This window comes from Neolamprologus multifasciatus, chromosome 1, assembly GCF_963576455.1.
Source record: "Neolamprologus multifasciatus chromosome 1, fNeoMul1.2, whole genome shotgun sequence".
Lineage (NCBI taxonomy): Eukaryota > Metazoa > Chordata > Actinopteri > Cichliformes > Cichlidae > Neolamprologus > Neolamprologus multifasciatus.
Window position 1 is genome coordinate 31,767,609 of NC_140439.1, and position 23,606 is coordinate 31,791,214.

The window sequence follows — 23,606 nt, forward strand, 5'->3', positions numbered from 1 at the left end:
CAAGCTGTTAGTGCAACTCCAGAGAAACTGCCTGAAAGTCAGAGAAATATTTTAAAGGATTAGTAATAAAATTCAGGCAGGCAAAGGTTAGATGGAGTTAATAAAGAAAGCAGAGAAATGTGAGACAACACTAAATAAGTTTCACAACGCATCATAACTTTAGAGACTGGATCACATATAATGGTGGAAATGTTTTGAGAATTAAGTTTGCCTTTATTTCATTTTTAGAAAAGCAGAGAAAGATAGGTCTAATAGACAGATAAGCTTCACTTTGTGTTGCTGTGTGTTTCAGAAAATGGACACTTTAATACTTTAACTCCACACCCAGTCTTGTTAGGTTAAAACTATGTAGCTTCCTCAAAATGTTATTGTGGTACTCGCAGTTTGAGGCTTCTGACCTAAAACTTTAAGCTTATTTTATCATTGCACTCACAGCTTCTGTGGTATGTGTACAATGAAAAAGTGAAAGTAGATATGCCTTCCCCTACTGTGGCTTCCTGCTTTTATGGCAGAATCTTTTTGTCTTGTTTTGTAGTGTACTGCGCTGTGAGACCGTGCTGCAGAACTTGACTGGTTTCTATGCTCTCAGTAGGCGGATCGACTGACAGCTTTGATGTTGCATGAAAAACAGGTTCGACTGATGAGGGCTCCGGCCGAGCGGGAGTTTGGCCGGCGGTGCGTTGCAAGAACGTTGGCTCTATGGGAGATCTGTGTTATTGAATGGGGCTCACTTTGAACTCGGCTCTTGCTCAGTAGCTGACAATGGACTTATAACAAATGTACCAGTTCTTCAGTTTATGCAATGTCAACAGCCAGGACAGAAGCCCTGGTGGGCTGTACAGGGGATGTGGGGTGTAAACAAAAAAAGGAAGAAAATCAAGAGTTTGGGAGACAGAAAGATGTAGAGAGGCGCGTGAGTGTGGTAGTGAAAAATATCACACCAAGGGGCAGTGTGAGAGAAACAGAGATAAAAAGAAATGAGAGAAATGGAGAAACAAAAGGGAAAGAAGAACAAGGCACAGAAACAGAATACCAGCAGAGTACAGCAATACAATATGTGACCCAAATATGACAATGAAATTAACTACAAAGAGAAGTGGGTAGAGATGAGACGCTCTCATGGGCCTCTCACACTGTAATTATTCATGAACTATGGTCAGTCATTCATATGGAGTACCTGTTAACCACATGCTGATCTGTCATCAGTTACACTTATTTTACTACTATTTATTTGAATGCTTATAGAAAACACTTAAAAGTTTTATTATCTTTAAACACAGTTTTCACAATAATCTTTCAGCAAGTCCTGTCTGTATTTTATGCAGACAGTACTTTTATGTAGTATTATCTTGTACTCAGAGCTGGACTAGAGCATATTTAAGGTTTCCTTAGAGAGGCCTTTAGAGATGTCAGTCATGTATTTTTAGGTTGTAACTTGTAGTCGTATTTAACCAATCCTATAAACCTATCAGAATTATATTTCAAACTCCAGAAATTCTGATGGTGTGAAAGTTTATCGCTAAAAGTAGCCTGTATTTACTTAAAATTAATAAAGGTGTGAAGCTGTCTATGCCTAGACGAACATAGCATGTTTAATTAAAAAATAAATTGGATTGTAATACAAATGATTGCATTCAAGAGATATCCGGTCTTTAAGTCTGATGTCATTAGCCATTGCCGGGTCCAAACTCTGATTCAGGTCCCAAATCAAACCAATGCTGCGACACCAATGAGAGTTAAAAACTGTTTAAATTTATTCATCTTTAATAAAATGATCAGCGTGGTTGCTCTACCAGGTGTAACAATTAAGTTTAACACCCATGACATCAGATGACATACCATGTTCTGACTGAGGGATTTCCAAAAAATTAAAACGTATAGCTCTGCTATCACTTCTAACATAAATGAAGACAGAAAACTAAACAGTAGTGATGTTTGTAGGGTTACTGAAGTTGGGCTTGCTGGGATACAATGATGTGCTATATGGTGGCTAGCTACACAGCTATGGTTAGCATAATATAAACACATTAGCACAGTAAAGCTGGAGGATGAACCCTAACCTTTAAAAAAAAAAAGTTATAAAAAAAGTGCTGCCTATGAATCGTGCTAGTAAAAACCGAGAGTTGCCGACAGCGATGACTGACTTTCAAGGGGCTTGTTCAGATTAAATAGAACAAGATACATAACATTGAAACATGTTAAAAACACAACAGCCTTAATAAACGCAGAGTAGTTTGGACCCGGAAGCAGGGTAGCAGGGAACAACTGGGCAGATTCCAGACTTCAAAGACCACAAGCAATACAATTACTTCATGAGTAAAATTATTAAAATTAAATAGAAGTTTTAGATAGCTGGGCTTTTTAAAAAAATGCATATCACTATTTATGAGGCAAAATTGACTGTGCTGCGTTGTGAGTTTGAACATCAGATTGAGCTTCATGCCTATGCATCAGGAAACATCTTGTCACGCTGCTTAATCCATTAATCTGTCCTGTGCATCAGTCTAATAGAGAACCATCCGTAGCAGGTGTACGTGAGCAACACAATGCAGATGACATCAGGATGATGAGCTGTCAGGGAGGTGATAGACAGACTTGTAGGCAACAGCAGCTGAAAGTTAAAAGGATACAGCCAATTGCTCACTGAAGAGAGAGAGCGAGTGGAAGCAGCGAACTACCTTGCCAGCTATCCTGCCTAATGATTGCGGCCCACAAACCCACATACCAGGATAGATCAGCCTTGTGTCACGTCAGGGCAGCATTATTAATGACACACACTTAAAACCTTATTACAGGCCCAGCTCTTGGGCACGCCTGATGGCTCAGAGGTTCAGCCAGGCAGAGATTTGCCAGGTAATGAATAAATGACACGCTTAACCAATCCACAAAAATAATATTTTGCCACATTAATAAAAGAAAGAAAGAAAAGGCGAGTTTATAAAAGTGGAATACGACTTTCCATATGAAGAACAATTGCAGCCGTGTTACAATAATCACTGTCAGATGGCGGTAATGAAAAGGTGAGATTATGGGCTGATGTGATAATATTATTCCCCATGGCCAATTTTTATATTCAAAGAAACTTAAATAGCTGAAGTATGACATGGCTATAGACTTAATACCTGTCATTAATCTTCACAATGCTTCCACAGAAAATGGATGAGAAATTCAGTCGGCTTTTCATTGTAGGTGCCTAAAGAGATGGTCAACCAAAGGCAGGGAGCTATTCAGCTGTCATCAATATTAGCCCCTTTCATGTCATGTGTTTTGATAAGCTGCACTAATATATTTAAATTAACAATGGGTTGAATTACTGTGTATGAAAGTGTCATTGGAAATGACAAATTGACAGGGGGTTATTACTGAACTTTGCAGTTCCCTGAAGCTTTAGAGAACATCTCTTAGCTATTGGTTTTGGTTTTGCTTTATAATTTATTTTTCCAGAGTCAGAACAGGTCTTTTGTAATATTAGTTTTGAAGGTAACGTCTTACAGCTTTACCCAATGACAAAAGTCATTATAGGACTTTCACATTAACAAAAAATGATTAACTTTTTGCATTTTGCATTTTCAGAGTGTTTCACATACACATATTGTACAGTACCAGTCTACATCTACTTGTGAGCGTACTGACTTAAAATTTTTCCATGGAGAGATGATGTTGGCACTGTTTCCTCCACCACATAACATCCATCCATCCATCCATCCATCCATCCATCCATCCATCCATCCATCCATCCATCCATCCATCCATCCATCCCTTCTGCTGCTTATCGAGTGCTTGGTCATGAGGCAACAGCCTAAGCAAAGAAGTGCACTGAGGTGTTCCATACCAGCTGGGAGGAGGCCCATATAGCATGCAGTAAGCTTGTTAATTTGAGTGACAGCTTTAACAGATACATTGCATATTCAAAGCTTTAGCAACTGCATCATTCTCCTCCTGAATGGACCCTGTCACTTGTTTGTGGGGGTGTACTTAGCTTGCAAGTGTTTCTTCAAAATTGTGAAAAGGAGCTGACAGCCACCCACTATTACCCTGGCACAAAATAATATGAATACTTAAACAATGTAAGGGCAGTCCTTTGACATCTTGCTAGTAAAAATGACTGACAACAACTGACACAGGACTCCAGTAGCACGCAGCTCTGTCAATGAGTCAAGCTTTATTCTGTCATAAGAAAAGGAACAGAGACATGTTGAAACCCATTAAACAGCTGACTGTAATAGTGGTTAACTGATTACTTGAATTGCAAAATTATGATGTTACATTACTTGTCATAAATAAAAATGTTTCCGACTACTCTTATTTAAGTGTAACACTAGTCAGAAGCTAAGAATACTCAGAACTGAATGAGTGTTTTAAAAGAATTGTGCTCCCCCTTCATGTCGACCAATTCTGCTGTACGTGAAGAATGTGGGCTTATGTATTTTTTTAATCAAGGAACATCTTAGCAACAGCATTCTTTCTTCGTTTCTATATCATCTTAATTGCTTTTCTTTCATGCAGAAAAATTGCAGAATAAACTTATCTTGCTTTTCCACTTGGTAATCATCAAATTCACACTTGCTGTATTTGTTTTTCTGCCTGCGAACCCTTTGCAATTTTTCCCTCTCTAACTCGGTTAACATGGAGGGCATCGTAGAGCTGCAATAAAACTCTGCACCAGTAGTCAGAGAGGATACAGGAAGTTTTAAGTGTTATTTGGGTTGGGTTGCACCCTTCATCTCCCACAGTGCTCTGTAGTAATTGCGCTGTTTGCCAGCATGGAACAAGTGCCTCCTGTTGAGTGTTTCCATCATTTTGAAGGTTATGGCACTTTGATGTAACATGAGCTGCGTCATTTGAATATCTAATGCCACATCCTGCATTTCAGGTGGTTCTCTGGTGTACAACTGAATAATAAAAAAAAGAACTATGAAACACTGTATAAAAGATAAAAACCTAGTGATTCCTTAGTAATGTGTTAAAAAGTGACCAAAAAATAGGAAGTTTTTGGTCACAGGGATATAGCTGAATTATAACTGTCCTGCAGTTCAAGTATAATGCCACAGAGAAAGTGTTTGCTAATAAATAGTATAAACGCATTAATATAACAACCAAAAGGGTTTTAATAAACCTTAAATGTGTCAAATGAATGGAACGAATGAAATAAAGAAGTAGAGCCTGTGTTGCATTAACATGTGAGCTTTTTTTAAAAACTGTATTATTAAATTAAATGCAGGATATGTGTACCAGACACTTATTCTCACTCTGCTTATATTTACACTGTAAGAGCCAGATACTAGTCACTGCAACACAAGCTGTCTATACTGATCAATTACTAAATGGTATACATTTTCTACGAACTCCAATATCACTGTGAACACAGACGTTCCCAATCTTAAGAATGTTTTAGGATCCAGGCATCCAGGCCACACCTTTAATTGCAACTTTGGTTAACACAGAAAACAAAGATGTTTTATGCCCATTGCTTTCTTTTATGTCTTTTTTGATCGTGACACATAAAATTTTATTTCGTAACAATCACTTGCTTGGTGATGCTGATTCTCTGTTATCAGGGGCACGCTCAGTGTAGAAAACATGAACACTACTTTGCTATAGTTTTCAGACTGAGGTATCTTTTATTTCATTAAATGCTTTTCCAGATGTTTTTTTGAGTCAGTTACAACATGTATATACTATATGCTAGATTAAAAAGTATATGAAATGAACAATATCATTAAAAAATGTTTTGCTAGGGCTGAACGCAGACAGCTCCATTTGAACTCTTTCCCCACCAAAGTCATAAAATGTTTTCCAGGTCATTAAAAGGCCACAAACTACGGAAGCGTAGAGCTGCCACCCAGGCAAAAGAAAAATACAAGTGTATCACGTTATAACGTGAAAAGTTTATTGTTCTAACAAGATACTTTTCCTGTTTGTACAATATACTATCATTTGTAATAACGTAATAACGTGATATCATGCTGTTCAAACGTGAAAAGTATATTGTACAAACATGATAGTATATTGTACAACCAGGAAAAGTATCTTGTTAGAACAATAAACTTTTCACGTTATAACGTGATACACTTGTATTTTTCTTTTGCCTGGGTGGCAGCTCTACTCTTCCGTAACAAACAAAGATCACTTAATTTGAATTCAATTTTTTAAGGAAATTTACTTGTTCATTTTTTAACTGACAAATTTGAAAATGAAAATATTTTTCTTAACCTTTTATAAATAACTTGCTTCAGCCCATTTGCAGTACCTTGTAGAGCCACAATGTAAAAAAAAAAAAAAAAAAAAAATCAAAAAATTGATAACATTTTTTTTATAAGCTAGTAGCAATGTGTGCTTGAAAAACGTGGTCTTAAAATGCTGCTCTTCATAGACCATTGTAAATGATGCCACAGAATAAAATGGCACAATGTGCTGTTTAGCAGGTAGGAGGAAGGACCTAAATGCAGGACTCGAACAGAGAAACGTAATTTAAAACGGCAGCTTTATTGCTGGAAAAAACACTCCAAAAAATAAACTTGTGAAAAACAAACAAAAACCCTGGACATGGAAACTAGGAACTAATACTGCTAGGAAACAGGGAGCACAGAGCCAACTCACAGCATGGAAAGAATATGACGTGACAACTAACAAAGAAAAACAAAGGGCTTAAATACACCAGCGAGTAAGAGGGAAATGGAAAACAGGACGAAAGCACAGCTGGGATTAATCTGACATAAGGAGACACAGGAAGCAAAGTCAGGATATACTAACATAGGACACGGACTACCAAAGTAAAACAGGAAGTACAAGACAATTTACAAAAATGCAGACTAGACACTGAGCCGTGGAACCATGACAGACCTGGGAACAGAGGAAACATGAAGCACAGAGACAAAAGTGAATAGACGTGGAACACAGTGAAGGAACAGAAACAAAGCAAAAAACCCTAGAAACCAGAGCTATCATTTCAATAGAAACAGAAAACCATAATCCGAAAAGTATAATTTATGTCAAAAAACCCCCACAAACACTGGGTCACTAGACCCAGTGCCGTGACACAATGTCAACTCAGCAAGGCAATTATTGAGCTTCTTGGGGATTGCCATGTTCTTTTCTGTGTTATGCGCTGTTTTTTTAAGTTCATGTAAAAATTTCACAAAGTTACAAAACTACCCCAAAGGGAGAAGATACATTGTTGCTAGTCCAGGCTTTTTCCCCACTACATATCTATATCACAATGTAACAAATTCTTACAATACCAGCCTAGCAGCTAGACTGGCACATGTCCAAACAATGAATGTCCAAAGAGACAGAAGCTAAAGAGGAGAGTTTCAGGTATTAGGGGAAAAGTGCTGCTTCAGTGGTGCGTAGTGTGAGAAAAATATACTTTTTTTTTTTTTTTTTAGCATTAAAGCATATAAACCTATTGGTTTATGTGCTTTAACGTAAACCTGTAAATGAGTAGCATAAGACCTCTTTAACAATCACAAGCCACATTAGTATATGTGTGACCTGGCAGCGCTAAACGAATAAACGATTGGACTTAACTAAACAATCTGGAGAACATACTAGTACCAACGCTTCGAATTAGCTCTTATTTGTTGTGTGTTCGCTGCTAGTCCATAGGGTTTCCATCCATCATACAGAGGCCTATAATCCATAACCACCAAAGATTACAGGCAACTGTACATTTGCTAATTAACCTTGATTGCAAATGAAACCTGGGCGGTATCATTCATTACAGCAGGATATACACAGGAGCTCAATTCAGATGTTTCAGCTTGTGACAAACAACACATAGGGGAGGCTCTTTTCTTATTTATCAGCCCTTCATATTTAGGTTCCAATTGTCTTTGTTCCTCAAGTTTAGCAGCAGAAGGGATATTGTTTTCACAGTGATACAGTATTAACAAATAAATAAATAAATAAATAAATAAATAAATAAATAAATAAAGGAGCTAGAACTTGATATGATACTAAAGTGAGACATTTGAAAGTTAAGATGAGCAGGGGAGAAATATTATCATCTCCATAATAGCAAATAGCTTACTTCTTTTCTTCTCTTCATCTCAGGCCTAATGATTTGTTTCATACCAGTATCTACTCCTGTTTTCCTTTTCATGCGCATTATACTTTTTCATTTGGTGTCTTCAAATTTCTCTGAAACCATAAAGAAAAAGTTGATATCCATCTAACTTTTGGCCTCATATCAAGTAGAAAAAAAAAGTTGAATCCCTAGAGAAGCGCTGTAGGACAGACTGTGTCAAGATCAAAAGACACTGAACACATTATCAGCTTCTTTTTCTTTTCTCTTTGCTTTGTCTGATGAAATGTAAGACAGATAAGGGGATAGTATTACTATTGGCAAGCTGTCTCCAAGTTGATGGGCAGCTTTTGATATTGGTGGTTTTGAACAAAATGAATCACTTTATCTCTTTAGGAGACAGCAATGTGGGCTGTAGAAACAATCCTGATGTCTCCAGTGTTACATTTTCATTACAGTAATTTAGTTGATGTGCTAGTTTGGAGCAACTCATCGTGACTGCAGCAATGAAATAAGCTTTAATTTCTACATCACTTGAATCTCAGCCGTGTGTGCCAACACCAGCGTTCTGAGCTTGATAGCAGGAGCCAGAAGGAGCCGTGTGGGAGGAGTGACATGGATGAGTTTGTGCAGGGTGATGACAGGACGCTGCAGCTTTTAGAATTTTTCCACTTCTGTTTAAGTGACGATGAGAGAAAATCTAAAACTATTACTGTACAATAAAGGACAGAAGAGGACTCCCCCTCATTGTGACCCCTTATGCAACCTCTTAACATACATGTCTGGATTAGAATAAAGTATAGCCACAAATTCCATACAACACTGTGTGTACTCCAGTGATGGAATTGCACCAAAACAAGAGAAAGCAATAAAAGTCCGTATGAGTGATGCCAAGACAGGGATCACAACCCTTTTTGAGTCTATATCCTACAGCTCGGAGTGCTGAAAAAGGTCAGCTCTGCTTTCACCGGAGGCGGCTGGAACTGGATTGAGTCCAATGCAACTGGTGTGAAGAGAGCCCGTGGAAGGGCAAATCATCCTGACCTGCCAGCAACCCCCACTATGTGGGCGCCACTCACAGTCTTTGGTCATCTTTTCTTCCATTTCTGTGTTTGCTTCTTTTCACAGCTCTTACTGGGAAGCTGTTTAATATGCAAACAAATGCACGTGCACACAGGCACAAAGAAAGCCATCTGTTGTGAGATGACTCACTAGAGTAATAATTCTGGAGTCACCTCCTCCAACTGTGTTTGAGTATCTTGGAAAAATCATTCATATTAAATATATAAAGAGATAGAATAGATACAATGAAAGAAAGATGGGAAATGCATCACTGCAGTGGGTGTGGCTAAAGGGCCTTTGGGTGATACTGACATTTTGCCACAGAGAGAGAATTCATATAGCAGGTCTCTAACATTTCTGTTGTAAAGGGCTTTCAGGAAGAGGAGCGTATTGTGGTGTAGCAGGATAAATGCCACCCACAAAGGCTGCTGTTTCCCTATTTTCTTTTATACCAAATTGAAAGGTCCTTCAAATATTCATAAACATTGCCTTCAAAAAGAAAAGCTGAAGTCATCTCCTCACCCTCACACGGTGGGCTATAATTGCTGTGAGGTTGAAATGCAGAATTGTTGGCAGTTTGGCAAGGCTGGAGGATGTTTATTCAGGATAATGCAACCACTTCCACAGCATTCTAGAGCAAGCAAACACTTGAGTTACATGGTCATTGATTGCCAGTGTCCAGGTTTCTTCTTAGGCATTCTGCATTTGTATAATAGCACCTGCAAATGCATTCTCATGCTTCGGTGAATTCTGAACCTATCAGGGTGATCTCTGTAAACGTCAATGAGGAAATGTGATTAAGTGATTACGAAGACAAGAGTCAGGTCTTGAACCAGCTCCACTTAACCAGTGTTCTTTTCTTAAGTTCATTCCTTTAAGGTGCTTACCTCACTCATTGTGAGAAAGAATGAAGCAGTGGATGCGAGGATGTAACGATACATTTTTCACCCCTCTCCCAAAACTTTCTGCAAAAGAAACAATGTGGAACTGTAACACTGTTGGTGATACAGTGTATCAAACCACGTTTTCCCACATTAACCATTTTATTACAACATTAATGCAGCTACAGGCATACATTTGTAATTACCCTTTAGATAATTGAAGTCTTAAATGTTTTCATTTCGAGGCAAAAATGGAATTTTCCAGTGAACATGGTCATGGTGCAGAAAATTAGACATTAATACCAGGATATTAGAGTGGAATTGAATTTCACAGAAAAATGCATAATGTTATATGCTTTCACTCTCTGGGTTATGCCTGTCAAACTTTAATGAAAGGCTGAAAAGTTAAAGGTTTCACCAAAGAGAATATTTTTTGAAGATAAACTTTGATGATTTTCTGTGCACATGTAGGTTTTCAGTGAAACTGTTAAAACCAAGTATTAGGACGAGGCTCACAGAGGGTCAGGGGGCTGCGTCATCGACCCAGCATTTTGAGTTTATTCTGTATTTGGATCTTTCTTTGTATCATAACGAGGTTTAATACATTTATACAGTTTAGTCTTGAGTTTAGTTTTATGTTTCTGAGGGTATTTGTATTTCATGTTTTGTTGTCGCTGTCTCATCCCTGTGTCTTCTGTGGGAGTCTGTCTTGTCCTCTGTGTCTGTTTCCTCAGTCATGTCTTTGTCTCCCTTCTTGTCTCTTGCTTCCTCTCTCTCCCTCCGTGTTTCATCTCCCTTTTACTGTCCCTATGTTCCTCTCGTTGTGTTTCATCACTCTCGCTCCCTCGCCCTCCGTGTCTCGTCTCCCTTAACTATTTCCATGTTTCCCTCTTTGTGTCTCCTCCCTTTGTCTCCCCAGTCTGTCTTGCTCCTATGTGTGTTCCCTTCCTCCCGGCCCCTGTGTCAAGTGTGTTTCCTGTTTTATTTTGACAGTCTCTCGTCCTGTGTTCAGTGTGTTTCATGTTTATTACATTTTATTGCTTCCCATGTATCATTATGTCTATTTGTCCACTTCCCTCATTACCCTCACCCTGTATTTGTTGTGTGTGCATGTGGGATTTTCCCTTTGTTCTTGGTCATATCGTCTGTTAATCCTTCCATATCTCAGGTATCAGGATTCCCACAGCTCTTGTTTAAATGTTCTTAGTGTTTATTTCCAGTTTAGTTAGCTCTTATGGTCACCCTTTGCCTTTGTTTTGCACCTACTCTTCAGCCACAATAAACCAACTCACCTCTTGTTAAGATTTAGTTTTCCCACCTATGTTTATCTGCATTTGACTCCACACCACCAACTCCTAAAGCCTGCAGCCACGGACCATGAAAAGGAAAGCATTCAAAGATCAGACTCGGAGAAAAAAAACACAGGTTCAGATGCGTCTCTGTGTGTTTAATGTGTTTGCTATGTGCTTGAATGTGAACACTCTACTGTCAAATAGGGGATGCTGAGGGCCCTGTCTGAAAGCAACCCATGCGAAGCTACACTTCATTTACTCTCTGTCATGCCAAAACCTACGGCAGATCTGATACAGAGAATAGTGTTTTAGAACTCTGGATGTACTCAAATAGCATGCAATTTATTTGACACCAAAGCTAATCTGAATGCTCCATCTTATTCCAGACGGTTATCTGTTAAAGCACTGCATCTGTTCTTAGCTGTGGCGTGTTAACGCCCAGTGCGCAGGATAAATCGCCACCTCCTGCGAGCAGGAGATGGATTATAGCGCTTTCATGGAAAGAAAATCACCTACATTAGCAAAACGAAAGGCCACCGTCATATACAATGAACCCAGGCTCACATAAAAAGGGAGCTAATTCCAGAGGGAATTGTGTGTGTTATAGAGAGGAAATAGGAAAGAACAAAAGAAGAAAGAAAAAGTAAGTTCCCGTGAAAACCGAAAATTAATCCTCATAACAAAATAGTTCCTTTCAACTTCAGGGTAGACATCAGAATGGAACTGTATGGCGACAGAAATCTAAATTGCATATGATTAATACTGAGAGCTGGCATCATGTAGGATTTGAAGCAGCAAAATATCACCTCAGAGTAAAAATACGCTGGATAAAAAAATGCATTTCAGTTAAAATAAAAAATATATTTAAATAAAATATATTTAAATAAGATGCTGTGCCATGATTAGATTTATGATTGAATAAATCCAGTAGTTATTTCATTTTATTAAATTAAATATATTTTAATGATAACAGATCCACTTTGTATCTGTTTATCATATAAAACATACGTTGTCGGGGAAAAGCACAGGAAAGGCATGTGTGTAAAAATCTATAGATTTAGAACACTGATTAAAACCATACGCAAATTACAGAAGACAGAATTAATTAAACTGATAACGTTATCTTTTTCATAATCACTTACATAATCTCTGCCAATGCTTTAATTCAAATGTATTACTGATTGTTGTTTAATTTGGTTACATTTCTATCTGAAAACACATTTTTTCTTGCAGATTTTGTTGCCACTTATTCTCAGAAGGATTTTATTTCAGTAAATTTGTGGTCTGTTTAAAAGATGTGGTAGGTAGGAACCCTTCTCTTTTTGCAGACCAAAGCTGAATCTGTACAACAAAATCTTGTCTGGTGAGGTCTTGAAAATTGTGGTGAACAATGACCAAGGATACAGTAGAAGCATGGCTCAAACTACAATATTTTCCTTAGATGCAGAAAAAGCGTTTGACAGAGTTAACTGGAAATTTCTATTTGCAACTTTACACAAATTTGGTTTTGGATCTTCTTTCATCAACTGGTTAAAAATATTATATAATTCCCCAACAGCTTGTGTCAGAACAAATGACCAGACATCCTCCAGCTTATGTCTCCTGAGGGGCACCAGGCAGGGATGCCCACTCTCCCCTTCACTGTTTGCAATTTTTATCGAACCACTAGCAGCAGCAATTAGACAGAATTCAGCAATTAAGGGCATAAAATGCAAGAACGTAGAACATAAAATCAGCCTTTATGCTGATGATGTGTTACTCTTTCTCCAAAATTCACAAACCAATATCTCTGGGGTGATTGAATTGATAAACTCTTTTGCAAGAATATCAGATTACTCAATTAACTGGTCAAAATCTACAGTCCTTCCTATTAATTGCTGCTTCCATAATTCCTCTTCTACTCCACTGCAATCGGGAAATATAAAATATTTAGGTATTAATGTTTCTCCCAAGCTTGCAGATCTAACTAAATTAAACCATACCCCACTTTTAAAGAAAGTAGAAGGTGATCTGGCTAGATGGAAATGTCTACCCATATCACTCATGGGAAGGGTTGCTGCTATAAAAATGATGGTATTACCAAAAATAAATTATTTATTCTCAATGATCCCAACTAAACCGCCGCAAGATTGGTTCAGATCTCTAGATTCATATATGTCCAAATTCCTTTGGAAAAATAAGCCCCCACGTATAAGCTTAAAAACACTACAAAAAACCAAGGATAAAGGAGGATTAGAACTACCGAACTTTCAGCACTACTTCTTAGCCAACAGGCTTCAGTTTATCTCAGGATGGCTAAAACATACCCTCTTAGATGAACCTTGGCTAGATGTAGAACAAGCACTTTGCAATAATCTAGAGATTTCAGATCTACCATTTATCAGCTCAAACATCCAACGACATGAATGCTTCAAAAGCATCAACATCAGCTCTTCTCTGACAGCATGGTGGGAGTTTCTAAAATTGACGGAGTCTTCATTAATCCCATGCAAACGTACACCTATCTGGAACAACCCTGACATATTACAAAACAATAATATGATAAACTTTTCAGATTGGAATGGTAAAGGAATCAAATATGTAGAACATATACTAGAAGGAACAGAATTTATTTCATTTGACAGACTAGTTACACAATATGGGATCAACAAGAAAAGATTTTTAGAATATCAACAAATTAAATCCATAATAAAAAAGAAATTTAAACTGGGTCAAGTTGAACTACAAACACCACCAAGTGTGGTTCAATTTTTTACTCTTAAAACCCCCAAATTACTATCCAAAATGTACAGAATGCTTTCTAAAACAGATGAATCAATATCACTTCCTATTGCAAAATGGGAAGCGGATTTATCAGTTAACTTAGACCAAAACTTCTGGTCTCAGATTTGCTTAAAAACCTTTCATCTAATCAGAAATCCCAGTCTTCAATTAATTCAATACAAAATACTACATAGAGTGCACTATACAGGTCATCGGATGTTCAAGATGGGCTTTGCATCTACCAACAACTGCTCACACTGCCAAACCAATTCACCGGACAATTATATCCACGCTCTTTGGTTCTGTCCACCAGTTCAGAAGTTTTGGCGCGAGATATGTGAAGACTTATCAAAGTGTCTGAAATGTAACATTCCAACTTCCCCCTTAGTGTGTTTGTTGGGCAGCTTAGATAATGTCACTTCAGAAAAGAATATAGCCCATATGGTTTTCACTGCCCTATGCATAGCCAAGAAAACAGTCCTCATGAACTGGAAAAATAAAAACAATCTTAATTCTAACCAATATAGAAATTATCTATTAGATTACATTAGTCTTGATACAGCCTCTGCCACCACATCAGATCAATTGCTCTGGACTCCTTTGATCACCTCCATCACCTAGTGGGGGTGGGGGGTCATATTTTGGTCTCGCCTTCACTGTTGTGATTGGTGTGGGGGTAGGGTCGGGCTTGGGGCGTCAGGCGGTTCCCCGGGAGCATCTTCCTTGGGGGGCTCAACCCGGGGTAGCGGTCATGGCCAATTAGGGGCTCTGTTGGCTCTTAGGTGACGGCTTCCTCGTGGCTACGTGCAGCGGGGCTAGGGGAGGGTCTGTGCTGACGGACGGGGGTTACTGACCTGGTAGCCTGGCTGCCCCTGGGTGGGTCCGGGACGGGCGTGAGGTTCTGGGGGCACTCCGGCTCTGGCCTGGGGCCCTGGCCGGGCCTCGGGGGCCTGGGTCCTGGTTGGTGTGTTGCCGGGGTTGTGGGCCGGTGGGTATATGGGGGCCCGCCACTGGCGCAGGGTGCCGCTGGTGCGCCGAGCCACCTGGGGGGCTCTTCAACTGGTGGGGGGGGGGTTGTCACATCTTGCAGGAGCTTTCCTCTCTCAGGAACTCTCTCTGCAAGAGGGGGAGATACAGGAGAGGTGGAGGAAGATCTCAGCCTGGGCGTCTATTGTCTTATGTAGTCTGGAAGATGAGTGGATGATGGGGTGGGTGTAGTTTTCTCTGTTGTGGGGTTGGGTGGACTGCCCCGGGCTCTGTGGGGCCGGGCGGCGCCGCTGCACTGGTCCCCGGTTCGGATGGGCCTGGGCCCCCCTTCCCTGGCGGGTCGCGGAGTATGGGGGTGCCTACTGGGGTCAGCGGGGGAGCTGGCCCCAGGGAGGGGTCACTTGCCCCTCCCTTCCTTCCCTCCCCATCTCCAGCTGCCTCCCTCTTCCCGCTCCACCACAACCACCCACACATGCAGGGCCTTGGAGTAGGGGTGTGTCACCAGGGTGCAGAGGAGGTAACCCCCCCCCCCCCCCTCTGTCCCCTTCTGGCTGCCTCTGCCTCAATTTTATCCCGCAACTTAGACATTCACATTACTCACACTCTCATTACACATACATATAGGATCTTGGGGGTGGGCACGCTACACGGAATCCCAATTACCATCAGGGTGTACACCTCACCCCCGGCGTCGTTGCCCACCTCTCAATTTTAAATACACGTAGACATTGAGGGCTAGCAGGAGGGACTATGCGCTTACCTGCTGCTCTCTGGCAGGTAGCTCCATGCCCTCCTGGGTTTTAAATGCACCTTAGAACACACATACATCAACACTACAATGAGCGGGTGGAGGGAGGTTAGGAGTCTTCTCTCACCCTCGTTCTCTGCTTCCTGCTGGAGCAGGGGGGCTAGGAGGAGGAGTTGGCCGTCCGACTGGGATCCGGAATGTGGGGCCTCCCTGCTGCTGCGGAGTCGGGGCGGTCTGCTTCTCCCCACCGCAGGGAAAAGGGTAACACAACCTGGGTCTGGGTGCAGTTCCCCCCTCCAGGGGCAAGGGTACCTAGACCCGGTTCGTAGAGTACGCTTGGGGAGTGTGATTGTGTGTACAGCGTCTCTTTATGTCTGTCTCCACGTTGGTTGAGTGTGGAGTAAGTGCATATGAGAGCATGAGGGTGGGAATGGATGTTTGTATCTGTGTGTGCCTGTATGTCTGTGTCTATATGTCAGGTTGGGTATCAGATGCCACCTCTCTGAGGACAGCTCAGGCCCTCCAAGGTTTGGAGGCCTATCTCCCCCCACCACTTCCCCTGCCGGGGGCGGACTCCCTCAGACATCGGTGCGTTGGTGGTTCTTTGTGTCCGGGGGTGGGCGTCCGGGTACACACCGGCTCACTCCTTGGCGGCTGCTTATCGGGGCCTGGAGCCTGGGGCTCGCTTGGGCCACCTCGGAGGTGGGGTGCCCCCGGCCTCTCGGCCTGGGGCTCGGTCACTCAGGCACAGCTGGCTGCCGGCGGAGCTCACGGGCACGTCACTGCAGCCCCCCCTGGCTTCTGCTCCGTGGCTGCTGGGTGACCCCTCATCTGGGACTCTCCTCGGCTCTTTCTGGGACAGTGGCGCGGCTGCCCCTCTGTTGGTCTTCCTTGGTCTCTTGTGTTCTGGGGGCCTCTGGATGTCTGGAGTTTTGATCTCCTCCATACCTGCTTCATGCCCTGGAGGACGGGGCAGTGGCCCCCCACACCCTCTAGCAGATCATTACATGAGGGAACCTTTTAAGAAAACAAGCGCGTCCATGCTCACAGGTGTACACACGGGTGATCACACACACAAACTACACCCTTTTTGGCTCCTACCTCAATGCACACTGTGCTGTCGATCTTACGTGCTGCACAATAATGTTTAATATTTAGTAGTTACTGTCATATTCCCATATATCATTGTGATGTGGTTTATTGTATTACTCTCGTTTTCTTCTGCTTGTTTTCTTTTTTCTTTCTCAACAGGTGATCCAGGTGATCGATATATGTATTTATTTTTTTATTTATTTATTTTTTTCTTCTGCTTATTCTGTTGGTTTTTGTTTTTTGCCCTTCTCCCCCGTCCCTCTTCTCAACTGTCTTTCTTTCCCTCTTTCTTTCTCCCTTTTCTTTCCCCCAGTCAAATCTGTCCCGTATTCAGCAAGTGAAAATAAAATAAAGAATAAAAGGTGAATCAAATGGACCATTACGGCAAAGCTGGGATGGTCAATTTGGTAAAGAAAAACCGTTGGGCATCTTTCTTCGCCTTTAGACAATAATTCTGATGGCAAAAGAGCCAAACGGGACAGGCAAAAAAAAAAAAAAAAAAAAAAAAAAAAAAAGAAGCATGGCTCAGAAGGACACGCTCCACAGATATAAGCAGCTTCATTCTGAGCTAAAGAAAAATGCAATGTTATGCTAATGAACATCCCATAATGAGTACTACAGTATATTTCATCTCTGCCAATAAATTCTCTTTTATCATACATACTGGACCTTTAAACAGTATGTTCCAGAACACTGTTTTGGAAAGAACAAGCACACAGGTCTTTGTGTTTGTGCTGTCCCTGCAGGCATGTGCATGTAAGTGTGGCTGTGCAGTCTGAGGGGCAAGCCTGTGTTATTGGGCAGAAGCCCTCCAGCTCTCACTTCTGTGTGTATACAGTCAGAGCAGCAGGACAGACAGAGATTACTACCACCTGTGGCTCAGCTGGGAGCTGCAGCAGAATAAGAGCTAAGAGAAAAAAGAAGAGAGGGGATGTGGTATTGGAGAAGAGCTGAGTAGAGGGAGGTGAAAGAGGAGGACATAATTAGATGGCAGAGCAAAGCTCATCTCTACACACTCCAAGAATCCCCTTCCTCTTTTCTTCAGAGCACACACACACACACACACACACACACACATACACACAAAGGCCAACCCCATTGCCCACTCCGCTTCCCTTATGTCTTCATTTGGGAGGAAACAATCCATCAGACAAAGGTCAGTGTACACCTTCACCATACCAGGTACATACATATGCACACACAAGCATACACACACTTTAGCAGTAAAATACAAAAAAACTCAGAATTGCAAAAAAGAAAAGAAAAATCTGATTTTGATTTGATGTGCGAGCAGTACTTTTCTGTGACCATATGGAATAATAAACTAAAATGCAAATCAAATCCATCACAATTCTAATCTTCATAGAGAGAAGGGTGCTAATACGACTTAGAATTTCAGATGAAATAAATTACAGATGAAGGAATGTAGAAAGAAGAGCAGCAAGTGGGCTGTTTTGAATCGAAACTGCTGTGGTGGTATTTGTCTCAGGCGCAGGCTTGCATGCAGACATGCCCAGGCAAAGTTGGATCTGACTCATTCTTTGAAAACCTGTCATGGTGTGGCTGCACACGACTTACCAATCGATGGATGCTATCCTGCTTGACAAATGAAATGAGAGTCTGCTGATTCTCAGTCATAGAGGAAAAATTGATTCTGTTTGTGTGTGATTTCCCAGAGCTGTACAACTGCTATTTATTGGGACATCCACAGGATTTTATGGACAGCAGAACAACCCTTTTGGCAGAGATAAAATTGTAATATATAGTTGTTATTATTTCTAAACATAAATTTAGCACAGAGATAAATGCATCAAATACAGTAGATACATTTACAAACATTTTGCAAGAAGTTAAATAACTTAAATCCTATGGATTTTAAAAACGTACAAATTCCAGAACATTAAGGTTTTAAAGGAGTTATTCATGATTTCAGTGATTTTATTCTAGCTATTCTTTTAGGACCAGCACCTGAGACACTTTGTTTTTTTTTTTACCAGAGCAAGAGCTGAATGAGTTATGGCTTCAGTGTATTGTGTTTGAAAAGGGTAAATAAACCATAAGAAAAATACACACGTCATCAGTGAACTTCAGTTAATTTCTGTTGAATATTTACTTTGTATAGAATGTAACACCTTATTTTGATGCCTGAAAAAAACAGAACATGCAATACTAGCAAGAGGGGGGCAGAAAGAACAGCAGAAATGGTAAAGGGACAATTTATATAGCATTTTTCTGGTCTTTTCAACCACTCTCTCAAAGCGCTTGCCACTACAGCACACATTCATCTACTTATACTTTTTACACAATGCTTATTCCATATATGTATTTTTTCCATCAGACACATGCTAATGACATATCAAGGTAACTTGGGGGTATCATGGTGGTATCTTGATGCATGCATGCTCAGTCATCTGGGTAAGGATATCCCAAAAAGTTGATTCTGTTTATTTGGACGTAGCATTTTCAGTGGCAGTAATGTTTTGTCACTCATCCAAGTGACTTCTTCAGTCTCAGCTTACTGCAGGATTCCTCAACCTTATAAACAGTATATTTGCATAAAGACTGACACTAGCATTGCTGAATATGACCGCATGGCCATTTGTTAGTCAGTGGTGCTAGTGTCAGTTATTTTTAAAATATACTTTTTACATGGTTGGGGAAACCAAAACAATGAAAACAGTGAATATAACCAAAACAAAAGCAAGACTAAAAAAGCAACATCAGAAAAATTAAACCCAATATTTTAATTATGGGCTTAGTTGAATAATATGTACAATAACTAATCATTTGACAACGTTTGACAAATGTGACATATGTTTGCATATTTTAAAAACAGTCTTGATTGGGTAGCTATCAGAGCTCTGCCATTCTTGCAAAGAAAACTGCTAATTAAGTGAGCTGTTCTCTCTGACAGGTGGTCTCATAGTCCCAAGGCCTTGGCGCTCAGAAACACCGAGTCTTTAGCCTTGACAAGAAACCCTGACATAAGACCTCCAGCTACAAACAGGACCATATGCGTTTTCCTGATTTTGAATGAAACAGAAATATACATTGTTATTATTATTATTGTGATAATGATCATTGGATCATTAGATTCTAATGTTGACTGGAACTGTAAAAAACGTGGAGTTTTTATTGCATCTCAAACTTCCATTCTATACAATAGGAGTTTATCATAGACAACTGTATTAAAGACCCCAGCATGCAAGATAATGTATTAAAATGTAAAAACTGGTTTTGGTTTTGGAAATCTTCTAAATTTATATCTTCAGAGGAATAAAATATACCATTTCTTTTTGTTCTTGAGCAGCAACATATATATGAGTCACAAATATAATTTTGCTCTGGCTGTGATTGTTGAAAAAACATGAATCATTATTAAAGTAAACAAAGCTGTTTACAGCTTTCTGAAATAATAATTCGATTGAATTGAATTATATTCACGTAGTGCCAAATCACAACAGCAGTCGCCTCAAGACACTTTTTATTATAAGGTAGACTCTACAATAATACATACAGAGAAAAACCCAACAATCATATGACCCCCTATAGTCAAGCGCTTTGGCGACAGTAGGAAGGAAAAACTCCCGTTTAACAGGAAGACACCTCTGCTAGAACCAGGCTCGGAGGGGCGGACCTCTGCAGTGACCTCTTGGGGTGAGAGAAATAACATAAATAAATATTAGAATGAGTGAGAAAACTACAATTCCAAAATCCTTAGGTGAAGCATCACTACTTATAGGTGAACTATAACTACTGATAATGTCTTGATGAAAATAAGCCTATTAGGAAACATAAAATGTTGTAGCTTTGTTAAAATTATGCAGACATTAGGGTAAACACCATTTTATTGGAAATTCTGCACACAATGAATGAGGTAAAAGCTGGATTATGCTGATCAATTTGACATAAAAGGTTGTTTATTCTTACCTATTGCTACACTGAAAATATTTGGACGGTCGTACCAAATACACTAAGTGGAAGGAAACATATTGTACACAGGGATTTATATCAGCAGGCTTTCTCATTTTGAAAAGGCAGCTATTCTTTCTAAATTGGATATAGAAGACAAGCTTGGTTCCAAAATGCCACTTCATCGAGCTCCAGCGCACCAGAAACCAATAAATAATTCTCAAAATGAAAGAAAGCAGCCTGGAAAGATCATGCCATTTTTATTATGAATATCCAAAGCAATATTTTATTGTTATTAAAATCCTCTGGTCTATAGACAGTACTTCATATCTCTCTGAAGAGCTGTTTTAATATCCTTATAATTTAATAACCGCAGCAGGATTCATTTTTATCTCACTGTCTGAAACTGCTCCCTGCAACTTACATTCAGTGACAGCAAATGTAGATGTAGTGCATTAAGTGACACTCCTGAATAATAATTTTATGGCAATGATATGAGGACATCTCTCTGTCTCGCTCTCTCTCTTAATCCATAAAGAGTGGCAATAATTCATATTTGTAGCTAAATGTACGCTGAAAATGACATGGAGGAGATGATTTTTGCATAATAGTTTTGAAAAATTCAATGTATATAGAATTTTCTGTAACAGTGGGAAGGTCAACAACTCATTTGACTTAATGGGATTTTAATTTTTACTTAAAACTATTTACATGATGCGTATTTGCGTAATACTAGCTTGTGATGAGATAGTCTAAGTGAGATTGTTTGAAAGCTGAGCCTGGGGCTTGACTATGTATGCTTAGTATATGGATTAAAATGTTAAGGAAACCAAAACAGTATCTCTAAATGAAGAGTTGAAGAGAGTTGTGTTGTCTTAGTTTCCTCCATTTACCTCACTAAACTCATCTTCATCATTGTGAAATGATTCAAGCTGAAGTGTGGGTATGGTGATGTTCATTTTCAAGCACACACATAGATGAATACACAGACATGCTTTTATCATTTCAGAGGGCACTGGTTTTTATTAGTTTCCTGGAGACTTAGTTAATGACCTCTTACCAAAACCTAAGCCTAGTCGTTATGCAAGGTTGGTATAACAATGAAAACACGTGTACCCTGAAAGTCTCTTTTCTTTTAAGGTAGATTGCTTCGATGGTCAGGGCTGTGGAATTGAGCTGCTTTGAAATAAATACTAAGAAAACCACAGTACTGACCATGGGGTGATCGTGGCTCAAGAGTTGGGAGTTCGCCTTGTAATCGGAAGGTTGCCGGCTCGAGACCCGGCTTGGACAGTCTCGGTCGTTGTGTCCTTGGGCAAGACACTTCACCTGTTGGTGGTGGTCAGAGGGCCCGGTGGCGCCAGTGTTCAGCAGCCCTGCCTCTGTCAGTGCGCCCCAGGGTGGCTGTGGCTACGATGTAGCTTGCCATCACCAGTGTGTGGATGTGTGTGTGAATGGGTGGATGACTGGATGTGTAAAGCGCTTTGGGGTCCTTAGGGACTAATAAAGTGCTATACAAATACAGGCCATTTACCATATAGGATGAGTATGCATTACACTGAGCAGTATCTACAGTCTACAGTCCAAGACTACCACCCCAAGTTTCTACATGTAAACTTCAGTATTTGAAGAAAGCATCAAACTGCTGTGAAAGAAACTCTTCGAGAAAAAGGTTTTTCTTTGGATGGTTCGAATTAGACCATAAGCTTCTAATTCACTAACAAAATGTTACTAGAACTAAATCTTTCCTTTTGCTATGTATGGTTGGGTATAGTAGGAGACACACATTGGCATGTCTCCTTTTCCTCAGATACAGTTGCCACAGGGTACCTTATTAAGAGATGTTTGGTAAAGATGTTTTGGAGAGTGTGTTTTAATTATTGACATGCAGGGACCAGCTAAAACATATCAATGCCAGAAATAAAAATAGGGATGAGTGCAGATCCTAAGTTCAATACATGCGCAATTTTAACACTCATTCATTGTGAAGCGTATCGACTGTCTGGCTGACTTTACTGGTGTCATGTATCATTAAAGCAGAAGTACTGATGTAGCAGAACATATTATATATACACAAACTGAGATATATATGTCTTGCAAGCATTTTCTAAATTTCTGATATTAAAGTATAGTGCTGCTGTAAACCATTTTAAAAATGCTGCACTAAATTAAGATACAGGTGTACCGCATCAAATATTTATCAACTACATTATGAGCTTTATTATTTCCCAGCCTTGGTCTTCGATCCTATCTGTGGTCAAATCCAGTAGACAGACTTTTACTTTGACATCCACAGTTAAGTTAAATGCGTTCATGTGCAATGATGAAGTTGCAGAAATGAAAAGCTCCTAAGTGTACCTTTGGAAAACTTTATACCCAGAGAGCACTCAGAATACATTTAGGCCCCTTGAGACAACTATCGAGGCTATTGAAGTAAATTCAAACTGAATTTAACTGAAACTGACTTCAGCTTGAAGGAAATCAAATTAACTGGAGATGTTTGTACCAAATCAATAAAGGTCCCTTAAATTAACCTTCATTGTTACTTTAAGTAATGGATGTTTGCACATTATACCTATCAAAGTGCTATTTTAATCTATAATTTAATCTATAATAATAACCCTGCAGATATAAAGTGTGATATAATCATCTGCTACTTGCAAACCGGAGGTGGCTGGTGTCTTTTCTCCTCCCAGTGGTTCTCATCTCAGCATTAGAAGCAGCCCCTTATCCTCACATGGTGACTACCAGGCAGGATATCTCATTAGATCAGACAACAGAACACTAAGCAACGCTCTGCACTGATGGGCCAATAAGGTGCTCATTCAAGCAGGCCGTGTGCC

The 23,606-nt window shown here is 40.0% G+C and overlaps 1 protein-coding gene and 1 long non-coding RNA gene across 3 annotated transcripts in view; both read right to left on the reverse strand.

Annotated features, from left to right (window-relative positions):
- The window catches only part of chst8 (carbohydrate (N-acetylgalactosamine 4-0) sulfotransferase 8), a 180,675-nt gene that overhangs the window by 24,353 nt on the left and 132,716 nt on the right, over positions 1-23,606 (reverse strand). The gene's annotated exons all lie outside the window — the stretch shown is intronic.
- LOC146526076 (uncharacterized) lies at positions 10,557-14,609 on the reverse strand. The gene is made up of 2 exons (XR_014874765.1): positions 10,843-14,609; positions 10,557-10,770 (listed from the first exon to the last, which is right to left on the reverse strand). It is a non-coding gene; the product is annotated as an uncharacterized LOC146526076 (long non-coding RNA).